This window comes from Sphaerodactylus townsendi, linkage group LG09 (assembly GCF_021028975.2).
Source record: "Sphaerodactylus townsendi isolate TG3544 linkage group LG09, MPM_Stown_v2.3, whole genome shotgun sequence".
Classification (NCBI taxonomy): domain Eukaryota; kingdom Metazoa; phylum Chordata; class Lepidosauria; order Squamata; family Sphaerodactylidae; genus Sphaerodactylus; species Sphaerodactylus townsendi.
In genome coordinates this window covers 57,221,188-57,234,209 of record NC_059433.1, presented here as the reverse complement: position 1 = coordinate 57,234,209, position 13,022 = coordinate 57,221,188, and positions in this window count along the sequence as shown.

Below are 13,022 nucleotides of genomic sequence, written 5' to 3'. Positions count from 1 at the left end.
TGCTCCAGCCAGCTTGCACTGGTTACCAGTTTGACAGATACCGAATCATTTTCAAAGGTGCACTGGGTGTGTGTTAACCTTTTAGAGGCCTTGCGCCAGAAGCCTGGGACCTCCATTTCTCCTTGGGACCGTCTTGCCTCCCATATGTCCCGACCCGGGCTCCATGCCCGTTCAGCGGAGGCCAATTTACTGGTGATCCCTGGCCCCTCAATGATACAGGCTGGTTTTTCTCTACCCGGGCCAGAGCCTTTACAGCTCTGGCCCCAGCCTGGTGGAACGCCCTTCCACCAACTGTCCGGGCCCTGCGGGACCTTGCTGAGTTCCACAGGGTCTGTAAAACTGAATTGTTCCGCCGGGCCTTTGGGTAGACCAGCCGTTGATGAGGGCCCTCCCTCCCCTTCACCCCTTCCCTTTTGGTACATCAAACACCCTTTTTAGGGTTGAAGGAGTCGACAGGAGATGCCATCTTTATATTAATACTAATTTTAACGCTGCTTTTAATGGGGAAGGTTTATATTTTATCTTTAGAGCTTGTATTAACTGACGTAACAAATTTTAATTTAATTTGATATATTGTGCTCTATCTATGTTGTTCACCGCCCTGAGCCCTTTGGGGGAGGGCGGTCTATAAACCGAATAAATAAATAAATAAATAAATAAATAAATAAATAAATAAATAAATAAATAAATAAATAAATAAATAAATAAATAAATAAATAAATAAATGATAGGCAGATCAAAATGTTGGGCAGTGAGATGCCTATTCAGATTTTTTTTTTGGTGGGGGGGATGATAGGCAGATCCAGAAATTGGGGTATTGATAGACAGATCCAAAAGTTGGGGAGGGAGAGGAATGATTGACGTTGTCCAGCCATCAACTGTTCAGTTACCTTGCTCAAGAATGGAGCATTTGAGATTGTTCAATAATTATTGAAATCTTTGGTTCCAGGGCAGGCTTCTTTGGTAGCAGATGTACCACCGCAGGGCCAATAATCTGCTTTCTCAAGGAGACATTGGGCCACTCCCCACTTACCTCGTCTGAGTGCAACCCCGCAGCGACCCCTCGTAGAAAAGCCTCCGTGGCTTTTGACAATGGAGACATTTGTTCCCCACTAATTTTCCATTCAGGAAATAGCGCGGGGTTCCACATCAAGAGTCAAAGAGGCAATCGAGCATTCTGATTGACTGGCACACGTGTGCATCATTTACACGTGGGAGTTGCAGCCAGCCGAAGGCGGGGCTCCATTTTGATTGGCTGACCCGAAAAGTTCGTTTGGATAAGCTGAACGCATTGTTTTAAGACGTCTGCACATGCTGACGTCACTACCCAAGCTGATTAAATTAGCTTGGGCAGAAAAAATGAAAGAGTAAATATCGGTTTCGGTTTTACACCGCCCGACAACCCTGTGCGCTCAGTGGCACTTTCGCCAAGCTGCAAAACAAGTGGAGCTTTCGGAGCAAAAAAAGAGCAAAAAAGAGCAATGTTGGCCGGACGCTCTTGTTGTGCACACGTCTCAATTTCCGAGCCACTTTCTGGCGGGGATACCCTCCCCTAAACAAAGATGGCGGTTCCTGTTTCCTGATTGGCCGGAAGCTGCGTGTCAGAGCGAATCAGCCGCGCGTAAACAGCCGAGGTTCCCCACCCCCCTGCGGCACCTGCAGGGTTTTTGAAAATGTTGCTCTTTTCAGAGGACCTAATTTGCCTCGCGACAAGGAGGTGGGAGAGCGGCAAATTAAGGGCAGCTGCACAGTGGGCGCTGGTGACGTGGGGAACGTCCATCCTCCTCGTGTCTTTTAAAGAGGTGACCCCCGCGGCTTATGGTGAGTGGGGAGTGGCCCATTAACTACATTGGCTATTTAGAGGGGGCAGAAGGGTTGATGCTCCAGGCACCACTTGAATACAGGTTGTGTGGGAGGTGCATGTGGCTGCCTCCTCCCCACCCCCAGCAACAAGGAACTGCATGCCTTGTCCTCCTCCTGAGACCCTACCCACCAGCCTGAGCCTCCACCACCAACCTCTTTGGGCTACTGCCACCCGGGCTGCCTGCCTCTGCGGCTGCAGGCCACCTGCAAGCTTGCCTCTTTCCCAAGCTCTGACCAGTTGCCTCCAACTCAGGGGAGAGCAAACAGGCAGACAGCAGAAGCCTGAGTGGAGCGGAGGGAGGGTATGGAGGTGCATTTGGCCAGCTGTGCCACCCCTAGCAGCAAGTTCCAGCAATCCGTGCAGTATGCTCAGCTGCAGAGTATCCCTCCCTGGAAGTAGCAGGCCAGCTAGAAGGCAATTGGAAAAGTCCTTGTGCTGGGCTAATGAGGGAGAGTGAGCAAGGGAGGGCAAGTGGGTGTGCGCATGCTCCGCTGGGTGCTACCAGCTTAGCTGGGGGAGATGCACAAGGTGCAGCCTGGCACTGGAGACAACAGTTTGTGTCCGCAGTGTTGCGAGGTAAGCTGGGTGGAAGCTGCTGGACACATGCCACCGGCTGCCTGCCTGGCAATGAACGCCCTTCTGCCAGCCTCTGCTGCTGGGGATGTGTGTGGAGGAGGGCAGAGGCTAGGATGTGCCGAGGCAAGCGGGAGACGAGGCATCTGCCTATTGAGCTCCTTTTGTTGTCCCTGCCTGGGAAGCACAGGGGGTGCAATTTCACTTCTGCTGGGGGTGGGGGAGCGCAAGTCCAGTGCTTGTCCCAGACACCATTTTTTGTAGATATGCCCCTGATTAACTATCATTTGGACTTAACAGTCCTTCAACAGCAGGTTTAAGTAGCCAGGAAGAGCAAAGGTAATTTAAGCAAGTTGTAAGCCTCAAGTCTCCATCCTGCTCATATCCCCTGAAATAAAATACCTGCTAGCTCAAAACAAGTGTTCATCTGTTCCAGCATTCTCTTTTCATCAGTGAACATTTAGATGCTTGTAGGAAACAGGGCATAAAGGCAACAAGCCTCCCTGATGTCATCACCCCTGCGTGCAGTAGCTGGTATTTAGCAGTACATTGCCTCTGAACCTGGTTGGTCCCATTTGGATAGACCAATCCTCTGTGAATGTGCCCTGTTACATTTTGGGGAGAAGATATCTTAAATAAATTTCTATTTTTTGTCAGATGACTTCTACATTTTTATATCCATAGTCCTCTGAGGCTTAAAATGTGATGGTCAGAAGTATATGCCATATCAGTATCTCTAACAGCCAACTGTTCTTGCTGCGATTCTCTTATCATGTCTTTGTCGCGTTGAAGACATCTAATTGAAAACAAGAAAAATGACATGTGGTCAGAATCGAAAAGCAAAACTAATTTTATTCATGTTTTTTACACATTGAAATGATGGTTGGCTGTGCTGCAAACAGAGGAAACCTCCGTGGGAAAAACAGAAAATGGCAGGCAGCATGGAGAATCTCAAACAGCAGAAAATGGTGGGCACAACAAAAATGAAAGTGAGAGGTTCTAAATCAGGCAGGAAACATAAAATGTTTCCTGCACTCCACACAGCAAGCAGGGAACCTTTCAGGGAAAAAAAATCACTAGTTTAACTTTTTTGAGGAAAAATAAAACATTTTCCTAACGTTCTGAGTAAAAAGCTATGCAGTATTCCTGCAGAAAACATTTTATATTCCAGCCTCAAAATGTTTTATTTGTGTTGTATGGAAAGGGGGCAAATACATTTGTGTTTTATTTGTGTTGTATGTTTTATTTGTGTTTTATTTGTGTTGTATGGATAGGGGACAAATACATTTTTTGAAAAATGTATTTAGTTGGGGGCAAGTTTCTTTTTAAAAATTAAATTATATCTTTATTAATTTGCATGCTGGCACGACATGAACATTCCAGAAATGATTAAATCTTTCATATGCCTGCATCAATGCTTCTCTGCTGTTATCAAATGAAATATAAATAGACCAAATAAAAATCTGGTGTTCTCAAACTGCTGTCAGTGTATCTTGAAAGAGAGAGGAACAATATAATCCATTTTAAAATGCTCATGGGAAAATATTACTCAGCCATTTGTCATGTCTTTGAAATTTTGTGTTTAAAAATTATCTAGTTGAAACATTTCTCTGTCTCTCCCTTCTCTTTTTGCTGCAAGACAAATAGAAATAAACCAGGTATATAATCTAAGGGAATGAACTGTATGCTAACACAGAGCTTGATTTTATGCAAATTGCCAATGTGATTTGAATAGACAGAGCATAATTAAAATTTTGAATATATCACTACAAGAAAAGCAATATGTTAAAACATGTATAAAGTAACTTGGACAATCATTTGGACTTGTATGTCATCTGGGAAATCAAAGCCAACTCAAATCAGAGTTTGAGCTTAAATCTGAAAAGAGAGGACACACTAATGCTATACGGTCAGCAGTCTATTTGATCTGAAAGGTGCATTGTATACTTTGGTATCATCCCATTAAAACTGCATATTGCAACACATTATATTTATCTATATTCTGTAACAACTGTTCATTATCCTATCCCAATTGGATTTATAAGGATCACTTCTAACTAGGCTCCTGTCCTCAGTGAGGTTTGGATTGAGCTCTAAGTTGCAGGCTGGAAGCTTTTTACTAGGTCATGTTTTATTTAAGAAATCATATCTATGTTTACAGTGTTAAAAAGTTGTTTTGTATTTACAGCAGACCTAATACCAAGAAAGAGGTGTGTGTTCATATGTGTGTGCCGGAGTTGAGGTGGCACTAGGGATATGGCCTGGGAGCCAAAGGATTAACAGCCCCAAAAAGTTTGAGAATCGCTTCATTAGAATGAGCCATTCACTTCCTCTGGACTATACTGCCAGACTTAATTCCTTATGGACATAGGACAGTTCAGTTTGGACCAGATGGTCTATTTGTCATGGAAGTTCAGGGCATTACCAGATGCTTCATGGAAGTGGGACTATCTTATATTTTGCAGCAGCCAGAGTTTTCTAAGCAGACTGCAGTCCCTGGTGGTTTCAAATTATTGCTGTTCAAATGAACTTTTGAACATTTTAGAAGCAGAGATATATGGAATTTATGTTCCACTAGCCTTGAAAGTTGGATGAGACTGGTACACACCTAGGTTCCGGTTTGTTTAGTGGACTTTTATGGTTTATTGCTTTGTACTACACAAGATTTTAAAATCGGTGTCACTAGGGGCTGTATTTCAGATGACGTGGTACTGTTGTATTGTTTGTGGTGTTGGATACATTATGCTTATAACAAGACTTCATCTGAAAGTTGATAGCAATTGCTGTGAGCATTATTCAGTTAAATTCTATTGGGAGTTGTATTATGTGCGCTGATCCCCATTTAATTCAAATGGTATATTTTCTCCAGTGGGACAGATCTCTGCAGAGGCATACCGATAGGAAATGGTGCCTGGGGCAAGACCTGAAATTTGCCCCCCTCCATTCTTGCCATCTGGCTTCCCCCTCACCTGGCACCAACTCACCTCAAACAGGCAAGCCAGCTGCAAGGGCCAGTGCTGGGGGGGGGGGAAGAGTGGCAGGAGAGCCGTGTGGGCATCACAGGGCGCCATGGCACAGGGCCAACAATAGGCCCAGCCAAGAGGCCAGCAGAATGCTCCAGGTGTGGGGACAATTTTGCACCCCTCACATGATTAAATTGGTGGCGCCCAGGGACACGTGACACCACATGTCCCTCTGGCAGATACACCACTGGATCTCTGTCATCTGGAGTTCATTTGTAATTCTGGGAGATCCCACCTGCAGGTTGGCAATCCTAGACGTGGCAGCAATTGTCACCAGGCAGGCCTATGTGCAAACTGTTTCTGAACTGTGTTTTACACAAATCTTCTTATTGGTTTTATAGAAAGTCCAGGGCGAGATGGACCTGTATTAATCTTTAGATTTCTATTTTACCAAGAGAAGAAAATAGAGGCTTTGCCTGATGTTTGTTTTCTTACTTTTCTGACAGAAAAAACAATAATTCATGAAACAATTACAGCATCCTTGGTTTTGCGCCAATGCTCAGCCTGGACTGATCAGTATCTTCCTCCTCGGCCTTCCTCCCAATCAAAATACAGATAGTATTTCCTGCATTTGGACCATTTGGCAATCTGGATAAAAAGAACAATCCGGGACAGTCAAAATCCGGCTCTCCTGAAAACAGCACCATGCCAGCTAGGTGGCGCCTGGTGGTAATTTACAGCTGCAAGCCCTTTCCTTTCCTACATACATCACCCACTCATCTCTGAGAATGATAGATCCAGAACACTCTTTTGATTTGTTTAATAACAAAATTTATCTGGACTCCTTATAATTAAAAGAAAACAGTCACTCAGCAATTATTAAAGTCCACCTAAGACTGGTTGTGGCTCAACTACCAATACCAAAATGCTTGTTTCTGTATGGGAACCAATCAGTGCGGTTTTGTCCAAAGTGGTGGCCTCCTTTCAGGACATTGCCAGATGGAAATTTCCTATATTAAGACTCCCCTGGCCATAGCATTTTGCTCCAGTGTCCTCTAAGCTAACTCTGGTCAAGTTGCATTGGTGCCCAATGGATTGCTTTTTCTTTGGCATTGATCAGCGCTAGCACAGTGTCTCTGCTATCTTGAACTTCTTCATTTCAGGACAGGTAATTATTACACAGTCCTAAAACTATTCCAAATCTATCCTCATATCTATCTGAATCTCAGGCTCCTTCAAGTTCTGACTGTATGCAATCCCCATTTGTGTGTGTGTATTTTTGCTAGTTTGCTCTTGCAATAAAGTTTGTCAACATGTCAGTCAAATCTGATATAAGAGGTAAAAAAAAGATCCTGTAATCCGGATTCTCGCATTGCCTAGTCTGTCTCTTTGCTAATTCCTCACCCTAAAAAGGCAGACCCCCATCATCTTCAGGTAACATAATCTCTGAGTGACTTGATACAACCTGACTTGCATGAACTCAGTCTGATTTCTTGCAACAGCAGCCACCCCATGAAAGCCAGTGTGGTGTAGCAGTTAGAGCTGCAAAGTAGGGAGACCAGGTTTGAATGTCTACCTTGCTGTGGAAGTTCACTGGGAGATTTTGGACTAGTTGTATAATTTCAGCCTAACCTACATCACAGATGTGTTGTGAGGATAAAAATGAGAACTCTGGGGAAGAAGGAATGGAACGAATATGACAGATAACTATTTCAATATTTGTAATTCAAAGGGAAGAGGATATGCTGGAAACTCAAGTAATAAGTAGCCCAACTAATATACAATATAACTTTAACAATACAGTGGCCTTAAAATGTAAAGCTATTAATAATGTTTTGGCATAACAAATATTTACTTTAAAAATATTTTTACTCATTATGTCCATGACTTTTGGGGAAGACTGCTTGCAAAAATCTCTTGCCTTAGATCAGATGAGCAGCTTTTAGCTGGGCTGCGTATTGTGTTATCCTCTTTCTAATGTGTTTAATACTTCATTGAGTTTGCCTAATGCCATTAGAGGGCTCAGATCATGTGCATGATGGTCATGAATGTTTTCTTTGTCTTCACAGCTCGGTGCAATAGTCAGACAAGCAAGCGTGATAAAACTGCTTTTTATTGTACAGCATGGTTATAATAGCAAAGTCACCCTCAATTTAACATGTCTTGATCTTGTTCTTACTTAAGAACAGCTAGTAGCTACTGAGTATGATAGCTATTAGAATACTATGCATCATGCCATGATAAAATTATTTTGAATCTAAATTGGAGTCACAGTTGCACATAAGCTGTTCTTTGTGTACATACTCCTACTACCTCAATCACTGCTGCTGCGGCGACTACTACTAGATAACGATGACAAGAATCAAATGAACTATGCCTAGATTGCATCTACAGAGCGGGGGTGAAAGTACACACATACGGATTGTTATAGAGTATGATAAGGAAGTAGCCAAAGTGATAATTCTGACCTCCTGCCTAGAGCCCCCTGGTGCTGGTAAGAAAAATTACTGTAACTGTGAAACACTCTCATGAGTCACCTCTGCTTCTTCAATAAAGCATAACAAAAAGCCCCTACTTTCTAATCTATCATGATGAAGAGGTAACAGCAGAAGTGCTCTTGTTTTCATGCTCAATGAAGAAGAAGAAGAAGAAGAAGAAGAAGAAGAAGAAGAAGAAGAGTTTGATTTATATCCCCCCTTTCTCTTCTGTAGGAGACTCAAAGGGGCTTACAAACTCCTTTCCCCCCTCACAACAAACACCCTTAGGTGGGGCTGAGAGAGCTCCGTAGAGCTGTGACTAGCCCAAGGTCACCCAGCTGGCACATGTTGGAGTATACAGGCTAATCTGAATTCACAAGATAAGCCTCCACAGCTCAAGCGGCAGAACAGAGAATCAAATCCGGTCCTCCAGATTAGAGTACACCTGCTCTTAACCACACTACGCCACTGCTGCTCCTGTGAAATGTGCTATGATTTAGTATTTGGATATATCAGCAATTTGTTGTTGAAAACTGAGGCATTTCTAATTTTAAACACCTTAAATATACCAATTGATACAATTATATATGCTAACTATGTTATAAATCATTCATTTTATGTTAAAGCAGCAAAATAAGTTTCAAATGGATAGGAAATTGAGTATTACATATATTTCAACACCGCACTTCCCCCCTGCCCCATCATAGATCAGTTGGGTCTAGAAGGTATTGAGGACTCCTCTGATGAATCAGCAGGTAACTCTAGCTCGCTCCTGTCCACAGCCAGTAGTAGAAGTGGTACAGGGCTAAGAAGTCCCTGTGGGGCCAGACATGAACCCACAGCCAGACACCAGTGCAGTTGTCCTGAAGCCCTCCAACTCTGAGGGAGCTGTGGAGAGCTAGATGCCAGCCTGCTCCATTCCCTCACCATCAGTTTAAACTAGAGAGCCCAAATTCTCCTTTTAAATCCACCTTAAAGAGAGAATCTGGGGTCCCTAGTTAAACAACATTATCCCCCACCCTGAAACAGAATCACTTTCAATGTGGCGTAGTGGTTAAGAGCAGGTGCATTCTAATCTGGAGGAACCGGGTTTGATTCCCTGTTCTGCCGCTTGAGCTGTGGAGGCTTATCTGGGGAATTCAGATTAGCCTGTGCACTCCCACACATGCCAGCTGGGTGACCTTGGGCTAGTCACAGCTTTTCGGAGCTCTCTCAGCCCCACCCACCTCACAGGGTGTTTGTTGTGAGGGAGCAAGGGCAAGGAGATTGTAAGCTCCTTTGCGTCTCCAAATTATTATTCTTCTTCTAAACTGAGGGCCTCAAATTCTCTCTTTATATCCATGCTGAAGGGGGTGGATTTAAAAGGAGAATCTGGGGAAATTTGGGGGGGTGCCTGCTGTCAGGGGTGCAATTGTTAAGCTAGCAGCACCAAACTTTCAGGGTATCTTTAGGAGACTCTCCTAAAGATACCTCCCAGGTTTGGTGAAGTTTGGTTCAGGGGGTCCAAAGTTATGGACCCTCAAAGGTGTAGCCCCCATCTCCTATTACCTCCCATTGGAAACAATGGAGGATGGGGGCACGCCCTTTAGGAGTCCATAGCTTTGGACCCCCTGGACCAAACTTCACAAAACCAGGGTGGTATCAGTAAGAGGCTCTCCTGATGACACATCCCAGGTTTGGTGAAGTTTGGTTCAGAGTGTCCAAAGTTATGGACCCTCAAAGGTGTAGCCCCCATCTTCTATGAGCTCCCATTGGAAACAATGGAGGATGGGGCACCCCCTTTGGGAGTCCATAACTTTGGACCCCCTGAACCAAACCTCACCAAACCTGGGTAGCATCATCAGGAGAGTCCCCCAAACAATCCCTGAAAGTTTGGTGCTGCTAACCCAAACAATGCGCCCCCTGCAGGCCAAAACCCCCCCAAAACACTTAAAATTTTAAAAACACACAAACGGAGGGGCGGAGCTTCGGACATGAATGGGGGGGTTGAACCCGAGAAATCCCCCCCCCTTACCTACGTCCTTGGCCTCAGGAACAGAGGAGGAGGAGAACACGCAGTGCCCTACAGGAAAGGAGATGAAGCATGTGCCTCACATGGACAGTGAGAAGGAGTATTTGCAGGTGCAGGTCTGTGGCAGCCAGCAGATGCACAGCATTATAGGCCCTCTGCATAGTCTTGCCTTTATTAGCAACTGGAAAGGGCATAGCTGCATGTGAGCAACAATTGCTGCTGACCTTGTGGTCCCTGCTTGGAGCTGTCTGCTCTGTCTTGACCTTGGCCTGAATTTCTGGACTTGTGTTCTTCATTAACCCTGAGACTTGTCACTGTGAGTGTTGGAACTTTTGGGCTTGAATTTTTAAATGCAGCTTTGACCATGGAAACTGGACTCTGTGTGTGTGTGTGTGTGTGTGTGTGTGTGTGTGTGTGTGTGTGTGTAAGCTGGTACTATTGTGTGTAAGCTGGGAACCACAACACCTGCCCCCCAATTCCATTCATCTTATGCATTAACCTCCACATTTCCTCCCAACATGACCTCAACATTTCCATAAAGTTTATATTTTATTTTGTTATATTAAACTTGTACCCATCTCATCCGTGGCTACAGCCAGGCTTTGGGCAGCTTACATTCAGTTGAAACAATACATATAATCAGTATTAAAATAGGTCAAATTGACCCAGTTCCCCCACCTACCCAGGATGGCAACAATTACCCTTTAGACAATTATCCCAGATCTTATCTTCACCCTAGTCTGGGATTACGGGTAGTTTGTGATAATCATTTTTTCTCATACCAAAATCTAATGCACTGAATAAACTTTTCCATAAATTGTGATGGTCACATTGTGCAGGCTGGGCAGGGTCAGCATGCTGCCACAGCAGCACCAGCATTGAGGAGGCTCAGAGGCCAGGGATAGCAACAGCTGCAACAGGGCCCTGAGACAGGGAGCTGCTCCCACTGCAGTCCAAGCTGGAAAATAGTACACAGAATTGAGCCACAGATGGGGCAAGCCAGTGGAAGAGTCCAGGAAGGAGGATCTGACAAGCCAGACAGTCACACTCTGAGAATCATACACACCGAAACAAGGTGGACAAGGTTATGGCAAGTCAGTCTGAAATTAGTCCAGAGTCTGGGAATAGAGTAGTGGAGTGCAGGCAGTTTCAGGAAACGGCATGTTGCATCCACGGCTTCAGCCTTTACAGATCATCATGAAGTCCATCTGGGCTGCCTGCATAAGAGGGCTCCTGTGAAGATTCGGCACACTCTGTTGCACAGTGCCAGCCTTGCAAACGAGCTGACCACCTTCTCTGCTGCAAAGCAAGCCTGAGTTTCTGCCTACAGCTCTGTGCTGTGTCTGGAGAGTCAGACGAACTGTTAGCATCTTGCCTAGTGCTTCTGATAAGGTCTGTGCTGGCTGTCTGCAATTGTAAATCTTTCAGCTCTGTTGACCCAACTAGTATGTTTCTTGGAGGCTTGGGTATGTCTTCATCTGATGAGCTCTCAGTCGCAGTGGGAGGATGACCTGTGTGTGTGTGTGTGTGTGCGTGCGTGTGTGTGTGTGTGGAAATAATATGCATGATAGCCGGGCAGCCCAATCGGGGGGTGGGGGAGCGGGGGGTGGGGAGGGAAGGTGTTCTGCACTGTTGGATTTGTCCACCCTTCCAGCATAAATGGCACCTGCACTGGCAGAGAGGGCAAAGATGTTGACAGGCAGACTCCACACAGCTCCACAGTGCCCAGAAGAGCCCATAGCATGCAGGCCCGCTAGTGTGGAAAAGCACACTGGTGCATAGGGCGTGTTTGTTCCCCAAGTGAAACAATCTTTGGTTCCCTGTACTTGGCCAGAACAGAGTGGGAGACTCACAAGCAAGGTGTAACAGTTTTTTAAAAAAGGTTTATTGCTTAGAAGAATTGTGACCCTAACTCCTCCCAGGGTCTGACTAAGATGAGATACTTGCTTGACTGAAACAACTTGAAGCATGAGACTTTTATTCTTTATTGACTTCTTCCAAGAAAGTCCACTTGGTCTGTGCTTCCTCTTGGTTCCTAAGTGTCCTTTATCTGGATTCTACTTTCTGTTAACACCTTAACTTAATGCTCTCTAGTCTTTATACACCTTAGACCAGTGGTGGCGAACCTTTGGCACTCCAGATGTTATGGACTACAATTCCCATCAGCCCCTGCAAGCATGGCCAATTGGGGCTGATGGGAATTGTAGTCCATAACATCTTGGGTCTAACTAAAATTCCCTCCCTTAGAGGGAACTAAACCCATTCTATCTATAGGGAAACTTAGACTTAGTAAGAAAATAATAAGAGCTTCTCTGGGGGCATGACAGGGCGGACCAAGTATGTGGCCAGCTTTAGTCATCTTCCACAGGGCTTTCATTCTGGGAACACTCCCTTCCTCTGTCACAGATTTATGCCACCAAAAAGCATATCATAAGCCTGTCTGACCTATGGAGTTATTCTAACAAAAGACTGTATGAATTTTCTTCCTTCCTCCACAGTCCAAAACCCTTTGGAGGTGGTATAGCACCACATTCACCGCATCATCCCGGGCTCCCCCACACTGGTTTGGACTGGCTGCTAGAGTTATTACTTTACAAGATTGCCTTCATCCATTCAAAGAACCCACCTTGGCCTTCTTGAGTGTACCTAAGATGGAAGTTTCAAATAGCAATCTGTTTACATGCCATTTTTGGGCCTCTTTCATAATTACCATTTGTGTTTTGTATGGAGAAAGCTTTTGTTCTCACTAATGATCGCCAATTGTACTGATATCACCAGTAATTTAGATTTGCCCTATCTGGGTGGTCAGTAGTATCATGTGCTGGCTCATTTCCCACTCTATCCCATCTCTCCCAGTTCCTTCCAAAATCCAAGTGACGACAACATCATTCCCAGGCAATGTGGTAGGTGTTTTTGTTTGCTTACAGCATTTGCAATGTATGAGTTATATTCCCTTCATAACACTCTTGCCCTTGTGATCCTGTTTGGTGTATGCTGAGTGATTCTTTTGTAATGCTGTTGTTTAACTTTTGCAAAGTGCTGACAGTGATCTAGGTGCTGATACATAAAAAATAAATGCATAGTAATACAGAGCAGATATCCACATAGCCTCAATGCAGAAGCTATTTGAACTT